This window comes from Arachis hypogaea, chromosome 10 (assembly GCF_003086295.3).
Source record: "Arachis hypogaea cultivar Tifrunner chromosome 10, arahy.Tifrunner.gnm2.J5K5, whole genome shotgun sequence".
Classification (NCBI taxonomy): domain Eukaryota; kingdom Viridiplantae; phylum Streptophyta; class Magnoliopsida; order Fabales; family Fabaceae; genus Arachis; species Arachis hypogaea.
Window position 1 is genome coordinate 60,497,469 of NC_092045.1, and position 14,401 is coordinate 60,511,869.

At 39.0% G+C, this 14,401-nt stretch overlaps 1 non-coding gene across 1 annotated transcript; it reads left to right on the forward strand.

Annotated features, from left to right (window-relative positions):
• The first annotated feature begins 5,777 nt into the window (after positions 1-5,777).
• LOC112718835 (small nucleolar RNA R71) lies at positions 5,778-5,881 on the forward strand. Its single transcript, XR_003161161.1, has one exon. It is a non-coding gene; the product is annotated as a small nucleolar RNA R71 (small nucleolar RNA).
• The last annotated feature ends 8,520 nt before the right edge of the window (positions 5,882-14,401 follow it).

Genomic DNA, 14,401 nt, shown 5'->3' on the forward strand with positions numbered 1-14,401 from the left:
CATCATTCTTTCAAGAGCCAACAATTTTAACATTCATAAACAACAAGATAAAAAATATGCACTGTTCAAGCATTCATTCAGAAAACAAAAAGTATTGTCACCACATCAATATAATTAAACTAAATTCAAGGATAAATTCGAAAATTATGTACTTCTTGTTCTTTTGAATTAGAAACATTTTTCATTTAAGAGAGGTAAAGGATTCATGGAATTATTTATAGCCTTAAGACATAGTTACTACAATCTAATGATCATGAAGTAGAGACACAAAACATAAACACACATATAGCATAGAAAAAGAAAAACAAAAAAATAAGAACAAGGAATGAATCCACCTTAGTGATGGTGGCGTTTTCTTCTTGAAGAACCAATGATGTCCTTGAGTTCTTCTATGTCTCTTCCTTGCCTTTGTTGCTCCTCCCTCATTGCTCTTTGATCTTCTCTAATTTCATGGAGAATGATGGAGTGCGCTTGATGTTCCACCTTAATTGATCCATATTGTAACTCAAATCTTCAAGAGAAGTGTTGAGTTGCTCCCAATAGTTGTTGGGAGGAAAGTGCATCCCTTGAGGCATCTTCGGGATTTCTTGGTGACGAGCTTCCTCATGCGTCTCTTGGGTTCCATGAGTGGGCTCTCTTGATTGCTCCATCCTTTTCTTAGTGATGGGCTTGTCCTCCTCAATGGGGATGTCTCATTCTATGATGACTCCAGCTGAGTAACATAGATGGCAAATAAGATGAGGAAAAGCTAGCCTTGCCAAAGTAGAGGGCTTATCGGCTATTTTTGTAGAATTCAAGGGAGATAACTTCATGAATTTCTACTTCCTCTCCATTCATGATGCTATGAATAATGATGGCCCGATCCACAGTAACTTCAGATCGGTTGCCAGTGGGGATGATGGAGCATTGGATGAACTCCAACCATCCTCTAGCCACAGGCTTGAGGTCCAGTCTTCTTAATTGAACCGGCTTGCCTTTGGAGTCTCTTTTCCATTGAGCTCTTTTAACACATATGTCCATATGGACTTGGTCCAACCTTTGATCAAAGTTGACCCTTCTTGTGTAGGGGTGTGCATCTCCTTGCATCATGGGCAAGTTGAATGCCAACCTCACATTTTCCGGACTAAAATCTAAGTATTTCCCCCGAACCATTGTAAGATAATTCTTTGGATTCAGGTTCATACTTTGATTATGGTTCCTAGTGATCCATGCATTGGCATAGAACTCTTGAACCATTAAGATTCCGACTTGTTGGATGGGGTTGGTTAGAACTTCCCAACCTCTTCTTTGGATCTCATATCGGATCTCTGGATACTCATTTTTCTTGAGCTTGAATGGGACCTCGAGGATCACCTTCTACTTTGCCACAACATCATAGAAATGGTCTTGATGGGCTTTGGAGATGAATCTTTCCATCTACCATGTCTTGGAGGTGGAAGCTTTTGTCTTCTCTTTCCCTTTTCTAGAGGTTTCTCCGGCCTTACGTGCCGTCAATGGTAATGAAAAAACAAAAAGCTTATGCTTTTACCACACCAAACTTAAAATATTGCTCGCCCTCGAGCAAGAGAAGAAAGAAAAGAAGAAGAAGAAGAGAAAAGATGGAGGAGAGTAAGGGAGGTGTATTCGGCCAAGGTGTAGAAGAGGGGGTTGTGTTGTGTGAAAATTAAGGAGAATGGAGGGGTTTATATAGTGAGGGAAGAGGGAGTAGGTTCGGCCATTTAGGGAGGGTTTGGATGGGAAAGAAATTTTGAATTTTGAAGGTAGGCGGGGTTTATGAGGAAGAGTGGATGGATGTGAGTGGTGAAGGGGGTAATTGGGAAGAGAGATTGAGGTGATTGGTGAAGGGTTTTGGGGAAGAGTGTTTATTGGAAAGAGAGGATGAATGTTGAGAAGAGGGGAGAATATGGTAGGTGGGGATCCTGTGGGATCCACAGATCCTGAGATGATCCTGTGGGATCCACAGATCCTGAGGTGTCAAGGATTTACATCTCTGTACCAATTAGGCATGTAAAATGCCTTTGCATGCAATTCTGGCATTTAAACACCAAAGTGATGCATGTTCTGGGCGTTTAACGCCCATGTGTAGCATGTTTCTGGCGTTGAATGCCAGCCAGATGCTTGTTTCTGGCGTTCAGTGCCAGCTCTCCTCAGGGTGCATTCCTGGCATTTGAACGCTAGGATGTTGCTTGTTTCTGGTGTTCAACGTAAGATTCATGCTCTGTTCTGGCATTGAATGCCAGCCAGATGCTCCTTACTGGCGTTTAAACGCCAGTAAGTCCTTCCTCCAGGGTGTGATTTTTCTTTTGCTGTTTTTGATTCTGTTTTTAATTTTAATATTTTTTCGTGACTCCACACGATCATGTACCTAAACAAACATAAAAGAACAATAAAATAAAAAATAAAATTAGATAGATAAATAAAAATTGTATTGCCTCCCAATAAGCGCTCCTTTAATGTCACTAGCTTGACAGTGGGCTCTCATGGAGCCTTACAGAAGTTCAGAGTATGATGAAGGCCTCCCAACACCAAACTTAGAGTTTGAATGTGGGGTCTTCTCAACACCAAACTTAGAGTTTGGTTGTGGCCTCCCAACACCAAACTTAGAGTTTGGTTGTAGGGGCTTTGTTTGACTCTGTATTGAGAGAAGCTTTGCATGCTTACTCTCCCTTGTTACAGAAGGATAGCCGTGTGCCTTAAACACAAGGTAGTCCCTGTTCAATTGAAGGACTAATTCTCCTCTGTTAACATCTATCACAGCTTATGCTGTGGCTAGGAAAGGTCTTCCAAGGATGATGCATTCATCCTCCTCCTTCCTAGTGTCTAAGATTATGAAATCAGTAGGAATGTAAAGGCCTTCAACCTTTACCAACATGTCCTCTACTAATCCATAAGCTTGTCTTACTGACTTGTCTGCCAATTGTAATGAGAATAAGGCAGGTTGTACCTCAATGATTCCCAGCTTCTCCATTACAGAGAGTGGCATAAGATTTATGCCTGACCCTAGGTCACACAGAGCTTTCTCTAAGGTCATTGTGCTTATGGTACATGGTATTAAGAATTTCCCCAGGATCTTGTTTCTTTTGAGGTAAAGTTTGTTGAACCCATGTATCAAGTTCACTAATGAGCAAGGGAGGTTCACCTTCCCAGGTCTCATTACCAAATAACTTGGCATTCAGCTTCATGATGGCTCCTAGATATTGAGCAACTTGCTCTCCAGTTATATCTTCATCCTCTTTAGAGGAAGAATAATCTTCAGAGCTTATGAATGGCAGAAGGAGATTTAATGGAATCTCTATGTTCTCTATATAAGACTCAGATTCCTTTGGATCCTCGATAGGGAATTCCTTCCTGTTTGAGAGACGTCCCATGAGATCTTCCTCATTGGGATTCGCGTCCTCTCCCTCCTTCTTGCATTCGGCCATGTTGAGTATATCAATGGCCTTGCACTCTCTCTTTGGATTTTCTACAGTATTGCTTGGGAGAGTACTAGGAGGGGTTTCAGTGATTTTCTTACTCAGCTGGCCCACTTGTGCCTCCAGATTTCTGATGGAGGACCTTGTTTTATTCTGTTCATAATTCTCTGTCTGTTGCTGAGAATATGATGGATAAGGCTTGATATTGCTGAGCCTATTTCTTCCACCATTATTAAAGCCTTGTTGAGGCTTTTGTTGATCCTTCCATGAGAAATTTAGATGATTTCTCCATGATGAATTATAAGTGTTCCCATGAGGTTCACCCAGATAATTTACCTCTGCTATTGCAGGGTTCTTAGGATCATAAGCTTCTTCTTCAGAAGTTGCCTCTTTAGTACTGTTGGATGCATTTTGCCATCCATTCAGACTTTGAGAAATCATGTTGACTTGCTGAGTCAACATTTTGTTCTGAGCCAAAATGGCATTCAGAGCATCAATTTCAAGAACTCCATTCCTTTGAGGCGTCCCATTATTCACGGAATTCCTCTCAGAACTGTACATGAATTGGTTATTTGCAACCATGTCAATGAGTTCCTGAGCTTCTCTAAGCGTTTTCTTTAGGTGAATGGATGATGAGAGGATAATTTGTACGCTTTTTGGCAATGTTTTTAGTATGTTTTTAGTATGTTTTAGTTAGTTTCTAGTATATTTCTATTTGTTTTTAGTTAAAATTCACTTTTCTAGAATTTACTATGAGTTTGTGTGTTTTTCTGTGATTTCAGGAATTTTTTGGCTGAAATTGAGGGACTTGAGCAAAAATCATATTTAGAGGCTGAAAAGGACTGCAGATGCTGTTGGATTCCGACCTCCCTGCACTCGAAGTGGATTTTCAAGAGCTACAGAAGCCCAATTGGCGCGCCCTCAATGGCGTTGGAAAGTAGACATCCTGGGCTTTCCAGCAATGTATAGTAGTTCATACTTTTCTCGAGATTTGATGGCCCAAACCGGCGTCCCAAATCAGCTCAAAACAGCCCGGCGTTAAACGCCGGAACTGGCACAAGAATGGGAGTTAAACGCCCAAACTGGCACAAAAGCTGGCGTTTAACTCCAAGAGAAGTCTCTACACGAAAATGCTTCAATTCTCAGCCCAAGCACACACCAAGTGGGCCCGGAAGTGGATTTTTATGTCATTTACTCATCTCTGTAAACCCTAGGCTACTAGTTCTCTACAAATAGGGCCTTTTGCTATTGTATTTTCATCTTGGGATCAATTTAGATCTTAGGATCATCTTTTGATCACTTTAGATCTCTAGATCATATTTGGATGTTTAGTTCTTAGATCATGGGGGCTGGCCTTTCGGCCATGCCTAGACCTTGTTCTTATGTATTTTCAACGGTGGAGTTTCTACACACCATAGATTAAGGTGTGGAGCTCTGCTGTACCTCGAGTATTAATGCAATTACTATTATTCTTCTATTCAATTCAGCTTGTTATTGTTCTAAGATATCACTTGTTCCTCAACTGGATGAATGTGATGATCCGTGACACTCATCATCATTCTCACCTATGAACGTGTGCCTGACAACTGGATATCTCTTGGATCCCTTAATCAGAATCTTCGTGGTATAAGCTAGAATTGATGGCGGCATTCAAGAGAATCCGAAAGGTCTAAACCTTGTCTGTGGTATTCTGAGTAGGATTCAATGATTGAATGACTGTGACGAGCTTCAAACTCCTGAAGGCTGGGCGTTAGTGACAGACGCAAAAGAATCAATGGATTCTATTCTAACCTGATTGAGAACCGACAGATGATTAGCCGTGCCGTGACAGGGTGCATTGAATATTTTCACTGAGAGGATGGGAGGTAGCCACTGACAACGGTGAAACCCTACATACAGCGTGCCATGGAAAGGAGTAGGAAGGATTGGATGAAGACAGTAGGAAAGCAGAGAGACGGAAGGGACAAAGCATCTCCATTCGCTTATCTGAAATTCTTACCAATGAATTACATAAGTATCTCTATCTTTATTTTATGCTTTATTCGTATATCATCCATAACCATTTGAATCTGCCTGACTGAGATTTACAAGGTGACCATAGCTTGCTTCATACCAACAATCTCCGTGGAATCGACCCTTACTCGCGTAAGGTTTATTACTTGGACGATCCAGTACACCTGCTGGTTAGTTGTGCGAAGTTGTGATAAATAGTTGAGATTACAATTGTGCGTACCATGTTGATGGCGCCATTGATGATCACAATTTCGTGCACCAATGGATCCACCTACAAAATGGTCCAATGACATCTTAGAGAACTCAGATAGACCATAGTAGAATATATCTATCATGGTCCATTCTGAAAACATGTCAGAAGGACATCTTTTGGTCATCTGTTTGTATCTTTCCCAAGCTTCATAGAGGGATTCACCATCTTTTTGTTTGAAGGTCTGAACATCCATTATAAGCTTGCTTAGCTTTTGAGGAGGAAAGAACTTAGCCAAGAAGGCCGTGACCAGCTTATCCCAGGAGTCCAGGCTATCTTTAGGTTGAGAGTCCAACCATTCTCTAGCTCTGTCTCTTACAGCAAAAAGGAAAAGCATGAGCCTGTAGACTTCAGGATCTACTCCATTAGTCTTAACAGTCTCACAGATCTGCAATAACTCAGTTAAGAACTGGTAAGGATCTTCTAATGGAAGTCCATGAAACTTGCAGTTATGTTGCATTAGAGCAACTAATTGAGGTTTCAGCTCAAAATTGTTTGCTCCAATGGCAGGAGTTGAGATGCTTCTTCCATCAAACTTGGAAGAAGGTGTAGTATGATCACCAAGCATCCTCCTTGCATTATTGTTGTTGGGTTCGGCTGCCATCTCTTTTTCTTGTTCAAAAATTTCAGCAAGGTTGTCTCTGGATTGTTGTAATTTAGCTTCTCTTAGTTTCCTCTTCAGAGTCCTTTCAGGTTCTGGATCAGCTTCAACAAGAATGCCTTTTTCCTTGTTCCTGCTCATATGAAAGAGAAGAGAATAGAAAAAGAAGAGGAATCCATGTCACAGTAAAGAGGTTCCTTATTATTAATAGAAGAAGAAAGGGAATAAAGAAAGGAGAATCCAAACAGAAGGGTAAGGATAGAGGCATTGATTTGAGATGAAGAAAAGTGTTAGTAAATGAATGAATAAATAGAATAAGATGAGAGAGGGAGAAATTTTCGAAATTAAATTTTGAAAAGGAGTTAAATGATTTTCAAAAATAAAGATAAGAAATAAAATTAAAATTAATATTTAAAACAATTGATTAATTAAAAAGAATTTTTGAAGAAAGAGGGAGGTATTTTCGAAAATTAGAGAGAAAAAAGTTGTTAGGTGGTTTTGAAAAAGATAAGAAACAAACAAAAGTCAAATAGTTAGTTGAAAAAGATTTGAAAATCAAATTTGAAAAATTAAAAAGATAAGAAGTTAGAAAAGATATTTTAAAATCAAATTTTTGAAAAAGATATGATATAAAAGATAAGATAAGATAGATTTAATTTTTAAAATTAAAATTAATTCTTTAACTAACAAGAAACTAAAAGATAAGATTCTAGAATTTAAAGATTGAACCTTTCTTAACAAGAAAATAACAACTTCAAATTTTTGAACCAATCACATTAATTGTTAGCATAATTTTCGAAAATAAAGATAAAACTAAGAAAAAGATTTTTGAAAAATAATTTAAAAAAATAAATTTCGAAAATTAATAAAAAATGAAAAAGATTTGATTTTTGAAAAAGTTTTGAAAAGATAAGATTTTTAAAATTGAAAATTTGACTTGACTTGTAAGAAACAACTAATTTTGAAAAATTTTTGACTAAGTCAACTCAAATTTTCGAAAATTATGAGAAAATTAAGGAAAAGATATTTTTTATTTTTGAATTTTTAATTATGAGAGAGAAAAACACAAATATGACCCAAAACATGAAAATTTTGGATCAAAATACTTAATGCATGCAAGAACACTATGAATGTCAAGATGAACATCAAGAACATTTTGAAGATCATGATGAACATCAAGAACATATTTTTGAAAAAAATTTTATATGCAAAGAAAACATGCAAGACACCAAACTTAGAATTATTTAATGTATGGACACTATGAATGCAAAAATGCACATGAAAAACATCATACAACAAAAAACAAGAAAATTTAAAGATCAAACAAGAAGACTTACCAAGAACAACTTGAAGATCATGAAGAACACTATGAATGCATGAATTTTTGAAAATTTCAAGAAAAAATTTTTAAAGCATGCAATTGACACTAAAATTATAAATTGACTCAAGGCTCAAACAAGAAACACAATATATTTTTTATTTTTATAATTTTATGATTTTTTTGTATTTTCTTTTAATTTTTCGAAAAAACATATAGGAAAAGAAATTAAGAGATTCAAAATTTGTAATAAGAATTCCATGGATCTTTCAATGTTAGTCTAAAGCTCCAATCCAAGGGTTGGGCATGGCTTAATAGCCAGCCAGCTTTAGAAGATATAAATCAGGCATGCAACAGCTGATATTTCATCCAACTCTATATACATACCCGTTATGTTGACAAGTGGAAGCCTCAATCCAAAAGGATTTGGATATGGCTTTACAGCCAGTCAGGCTTCAACATGTTACTATGAAACTCTAGAATTCATTCTTAAAAATTTTGGAATAATTTTCGAAAACAAAGGGAAAAAATTTTTTGAAAAATATTTTTGAAAAATTTTTGAAAAGAAAATAAAAAGAAAATTACCTAATCTGAGCAACAAGATGAACCGTCAGTTGTCCAAACTCGAACAATCCCCGGCAATGGCACCAAAAACTTGGTGGACGAAATTGTGATCATCAATAATAGCTCCAAATACTTGGTGCTCTCAAACATAAATCACACTTTGTCACAACTCCGCACAACTAACCAGCAAGTGCACTGGGTCGTCCAAGTAATAAACCTTACGTGAGTAAGGGTCGATCCCACAAAGATTGTTGGTATGAAGTAAGCTATGGTCACCTTGTAAATCTCAGTCAGGCGGATAATAATTGATTATTGGGTTTTTGAATAATAATAAATAATAAACAGAAAATAAAGATAGAGTTACTCATGTAATTCAATGGTTGGAATTTCAGATAAGTGTATGGAGGTGCTGTGTTCCTTCTGAATCTCTGCTTTCCTACTGCTTTCATCCAATCCTTCTTACCCCTTTCCATGGCAAGCTGTATGTAGGGCATCACCGTTGTCAATGGCTACATCCCATCCTCTCAGTGAAAATGGTCAAAATGCTCTGTCACAACACGACTAATCATCTGTCGGTTCTCGATCATGTTGGAATAGAATCCCGTGATTCTTTTGCATTTGTCATCACGCCCAACAATCGCGTGTTTGAAGCTCATCACAATCATTCAATCCGGGAATCCTACTCGGAATACCACAGACAAAGTTAGACTTTCCGGATTCCCATGAATGCTGCCATCAATTCTAGCTTATACCACGAAGATTCTGATTAAGGAATCCAAGAGATATGCGCCCGGTCTAGGGTAGAACGGAAGTGGTTGTCAGTCACGCGTTCATAGGTGAGAATGATGATGAGTGTCACGGATCATCACATTCATCATGTTGAAGTGCAACGAATATCTTAGAATAAGAACAAGCGGAATTGAATAGAAAATAGTAGTAATTGCATTGAAACTTGAGGTACAGCAGAGCTCCACACCCTTAATCTATGGTGTGTAGAAACTCCACCGTTGAAAATACATAAGTGATGAAGGTTCAAGCATGGCCGAATGGCCAGCCCCCCAAACGTGATCAATAGTCTTCTAAGATGAATAATAAAATAAAACTGAGACCAAAGATGTCTAATACAATAGTAAAACGTCCTATTTATACTAGACTATCTACTAGGGTTTATAGAAGTAAGTAATTGATGCAGAAATCCACTTTCGGGGCCCACTTGGTGTGTGTTTGGGCTGAGCTTGATCTTTACACGAGCTGAGGCTTCTTTTGGAGTTGAACGCCAAGTTGTAACATGTTTTTGGCATTCAATTCTAGTTCGTGACGTGTTTCTGGCATTTGACTCCATAATGCAGCATGGAACTGGCATTGAGTGCCAGTTTACGTCGTCTAATCTCGAATAAAGTATAAACTATTATATATTGCTGGAAAGATCTGGTTGTTTTGTTTCCAACACCGTTGAGAGCGCGCCCTGGAGTTCTGTAGCTCCAGAAAATCCATTTCGAGTGCAGGCAAGTCAGAATCCAACAACATCAGCAGTCCTTTGTCAGCCTTCTTATCAGAGTTTTGCTCAGGTCCCTCAATTTCAGCCAGAAAATACCTGAAATCACAGAAAAATATACAAGCTCATAGTAAAGTCCAGAAATTTGAATTTAGCATAAAAACTAATGAAAACATCCCTAAAAATAACTAGATCATACTAAAAACTACCTAAAATCAATGCCAAAAAGCGTATAAATTATCCGCTCATCACTCAGCACTTGGATAAGTTCCTCTTCTTGTTCCTTACTCAGACTTGAATTTATGATTACTAGATAAGTGTTGTTTGCACCCAGATATGCATACTTCAAGCTGGGTGGTAAGGCTTTCAGATCTAGTTTTGGTGACTCTACATCCTTGTTGTCTGTAGTAGTTGGCATGATTGAGTTCCTCATGGTTGCTTGTGGTAATTTTCCATCTGATGCTTGCTCAAACTCAATGCTTTCTCCACATTGTTTTTCTCCCATGACTTCTTGAACTATCTGTTCCATAGTATCTACCAGTATACATTCTCCTATAGGTTCCTTGGGGTAACTTATTACTTTAAAGACATGAAGACCATTTTCTCTTCATGTAATCTCAAGACTAGTTCCCCTTTCTGCACATCAATGATGGCTCCAGTAGTAGCTAGAAATGGTCTTCCTAGAATAATTGACGTGTTGGCCTTTTCTTCCATGTCCATCACAACGAAATCAGCAGGGAAAATGAATTCTCCTACTTTCACTAACAAGTCTTCCACCACCCCATGTGGAAACTTAAATGTTCTGGCAACCAATTGGAGTGCCATTCTTGTTGGCTTAGCTTCCTCAATCTTCATCCTTCTCATCATGGTTAGGGACATAAGATTTATGCTAGCTCCCAAATCACACAAAGCTTTCTCAATAGTGATGTCCCTTATGATGCAGGGGATTTGAAAAATTCCTGGGTCTTTCAGCTTTTGAGGCAACTTCTTCTGTATGATGGCGCTGCACTCCTCAGTCAATACTATGGTTTCTTTTGCCTCCCAGTTCCTCTTTTTGTTTATAAGCTCCTTCAAGAACTTGGCATAGAGTGGCATTTGTTCTAATGTCTCAGCAAATAGTATGTTGATTTGGATCTTCTTGAAGATCTCTAGGAACTTAGAGAACTGGCCATCCTTTCTATCTTTTCTCAGTCTTTGTGGGTATGGTGCCCTTGGCACATAGGGCTTCAAGACTGGTTTGGGTGGAGGTGAAGCTGGGATCTCTCCTTCATCCTCGTTTCCATGTTTTGGTGCAACCTCTTCATGATTATCTTTTCTTGGGGCTCCTTCCTCTACAACCTTCCCACTTCTTAGAGTTATGGCCTTGCATTCCCCTCTTGGGTTAGCCATGGTATCACTGGGAAATGTGTGTGTGGAAAGTGGGATTTTCTTGGACAAAATCCCCACTTATGCTTCCAACTTCGAGATTGTTGCACCTTGACTTTTCAGATTTGACCTGTATTCCTCTTTATTAGCATCTATCTTTCTGTCAGTTTGTGCTTGTCTGTCCATGAGGGAGGAGACTGCCCCTGAAATCTGGGATGATAGTTGTGCTATTGCAGCCTCCATCCTCTCAAAGTTGCTCTTGATTTCACATGGTTGCATAGTTGAGGATGGTGCATCTTGATTGAGGTTGTTGTGTATGGGTTGGTTGTTATGGTATGAAGTATTTTGTGAGTTATGGTAGGGTCTATGGTTTCCTGTTTGATGGTTGGGGTTGTGGTTGGGATGCTGATTTGATGGATAAGGCTTGTTGTGGTCCTGGTTGTGGTTTTGTTGATTTTCCCACCCAAAGTTTGGGTGGTTCTTCCAACCTGGATTATATATCTTAGAGTGTGGGTCCTATGGTGCTCTGGATGAATTGTTCACATAATTAGCTTGCTTCCAGTTACCTTTAGAGTCTAATGCATTCCCTTCTTGTTGAGGAGTTTGGTCTTGAATGACTGAGGCTTGGTTGGCCTCCATCCTCTTGGTTAAGGCTGCTATTTGTGCTGCAATTGCCTTGTTCTAAGCTAACAAAGCATCTACATAGTTGAGTTCTAGCACTCCCTTCTTCTGAGTTATTTCTGAGGCATAGAAATACTCATTTTCAGCTACAGTTTCAATGACATCTATGACCTCTTCAATGGTTTTCTTTTTGTTGAGTTAGCCTCCTAAAGAGTGATCCACTGCCTTCTTTGCTTCATAGGATAGTCCCTCATAAAAGATATGTAGTTGTACCCATTCATTGAACATTTATGGTGGGCATCTTCTTGTCAGATCTTTGAATTTCTCCCAGGCCTCATAGAGTGTTTCTCCATCTTGTTGTCTGAAAGTTTGCACCTCAGCTCTCAGCCTATTAATTCTTTGTGGATGGTAAAATCTTGCAAGGAATCCGTTCACAACCTCCTCCCATGTAGTTAGGCTATCCTTTGGGGAATGATTCCAACCACTTTGCTGCCTTATCTCTGAGTGAGAAAGGGAACAAGAGTAGTTTGTAGATGTCATGGTGTACCCCGTTGGACTTTACAGTATCACATATCCTCAAGAATGTGCTGAGATGTTGATTAGGATCTTCTTGGGCACTTCCTCCATATAAGCAATTTGTCTGATCAAGTGTGATGAGCTGAGGCTTCAGCTAAAAGTTATTGGCATAAATTGTTGGCTTTAGGATGCTGTTGCCACAATTCCCTGGATTTGGGTTGATGTAGGAGCCTAAGACTCTCCTTTCCTACCCATCATGATTGACTGGGCCTCCTCTGGCATGGTTATAAACTTCTTCCTCATGATGATTCTCCATATTCTCCTCCATGTTTGTTTCAAAATACGCTTCCTCTTCCTCAGCACCAACGACTCTCTTTCCTCTTGCTTCCCTCCTTAATCTAAGGAAGGTCCTCTTAGGTTCAGAATCAAAGGAAGTATAAGCTCCGCTTAGGTTCAGAATCAAAGGAAGTATAAGCTCCGCTTCTCCTACCTGTCATACAACCAATCAAGGAAAAAAAAAACAAGAAAGAAAGTGGATGAAGGAATTACTTGTGTTAAAGTGGTTGTTAGTATGAGTGATGCAATTGATCAAACAGTTAGAAGAGTGGAATTATGGATAATCAAAGAAGAAGGAAATAGAGCTCAAAATAAAATAAAAATGCTAAATAAAAGAAAATTAAAATAACAAGGAAATTAAATTGCTTAATCTATCTCTCTAATCAATTTAATCACTGTCAAATTTAAGCCAATCCCCAATAGCGGCGCCATAAAACTTGATGTCTAAAGTTTCATACCCCGTCCAAAATTTAGTGAATTAGTTCTTTTGGCAAGTGCACCAAAATTATCGCCAAGTAATAACCCACAGTAGAGTGGGATCGTATCCACAGAGACCGGCAAATCCAAGTAGTTTTAATTGATTGATGAATTAGTCAAGCAGATTAATAAGATTGTGAAGTGCAGAATTGTAAATGACATAAATGTAAATGACTAGAATGTAAAGAAAAGCAATAGAGTGCATAAATAGAAATTGCTCAATGTAAAGTGCTGAATCATAAATGACTTGAATGTAAATGGGGATGGGGAATTGCAGAATGTAAAATTAAGCTATAAAGAAATGGATAGGTGAGAATGGGGAAATTCATTGAGATTCGGAGATGTTGTCTCTTTGAATCAAATATAGCTTATATCCTCTTCAATCATGCAACTCATTGACCTCTTGCCAATCATGATTGATTGAGCCCCAATCCCTTGGTGACTCAATCTCTCAGATCTTGATCAATAGCCAATTCCTTGGTCTACTTTCTCATGAAGAGAGATATGCTTGGTACCTGATTATACCACACACCCTTGTAGAGCTAGGTAGATGGGGGATTATATGTCACATATCCCATCACCAAAACCCAGATTCTATTCAAGTGTGAGAAGGGATTTCAAGCATGGTTTCATGTTTCTTTTCCCAAGGTTCCCATGAAACCCAATTGCATTCAATCTCTTTCCCAAGATAATTGAACACTAAGCATTAAGAACGAAATTCCTTCTAGCAAATCAAAGAGAAGATGAAGAGAAGAAGGATTTCACTATTATCAATCCATCAAGTACAACAGAGCTCCCTCTCTCAATGAGAGGGAAGTTAGCTACTCATAGCTTGAAAAGTACTCAAAAGTGGAATGGAAACGTGGATATAGAACTAAATGCTTAACCCCTCTTCAGTACTCCTTGGTGGTATTTATACTACTCCTAGTAAAAATAAAAGAATTACAAAAGTGAAAAAGGGAAAATTACATTTTGGAGGGAAAGAAAACACTCAATAAGCGTGACTCATTAGCTGGCGTGTGACTAGCGCATCACCGGCGTGTCACGTGCCCTTCAAAATTGCTTGGCGTGCCACGCTCGAGCCTTCAAGTGGCACGCTCGTCCCTTATTGACCTTGGCATGCCACGTCTTTGAACTCAAGTGGCACGCCATAGTGGAATTCTTGTGTTGGCGTGCCACGCCTTCGAGCTCAAGTGGCACGCCCTTTGATTTTTCCACTCTCCTTTGCTTCTGGAAACTTGAACTAGCGTGGCACGCCCAGGGTCTGGCGTGCCACACCCTTGTTGTGTGCTTGGCTAGCTCTTCTGGAAAGTTGCACTAGCGTGGTACACCCAGGGTCTGGCGTACCACGCCCTTTTGTGAGTGAGTGGTTCCTCTGTTTGGCGTGCCACACCACGAACTCAAGTGGCACGCCCTAATGCTTCTTTGGCCT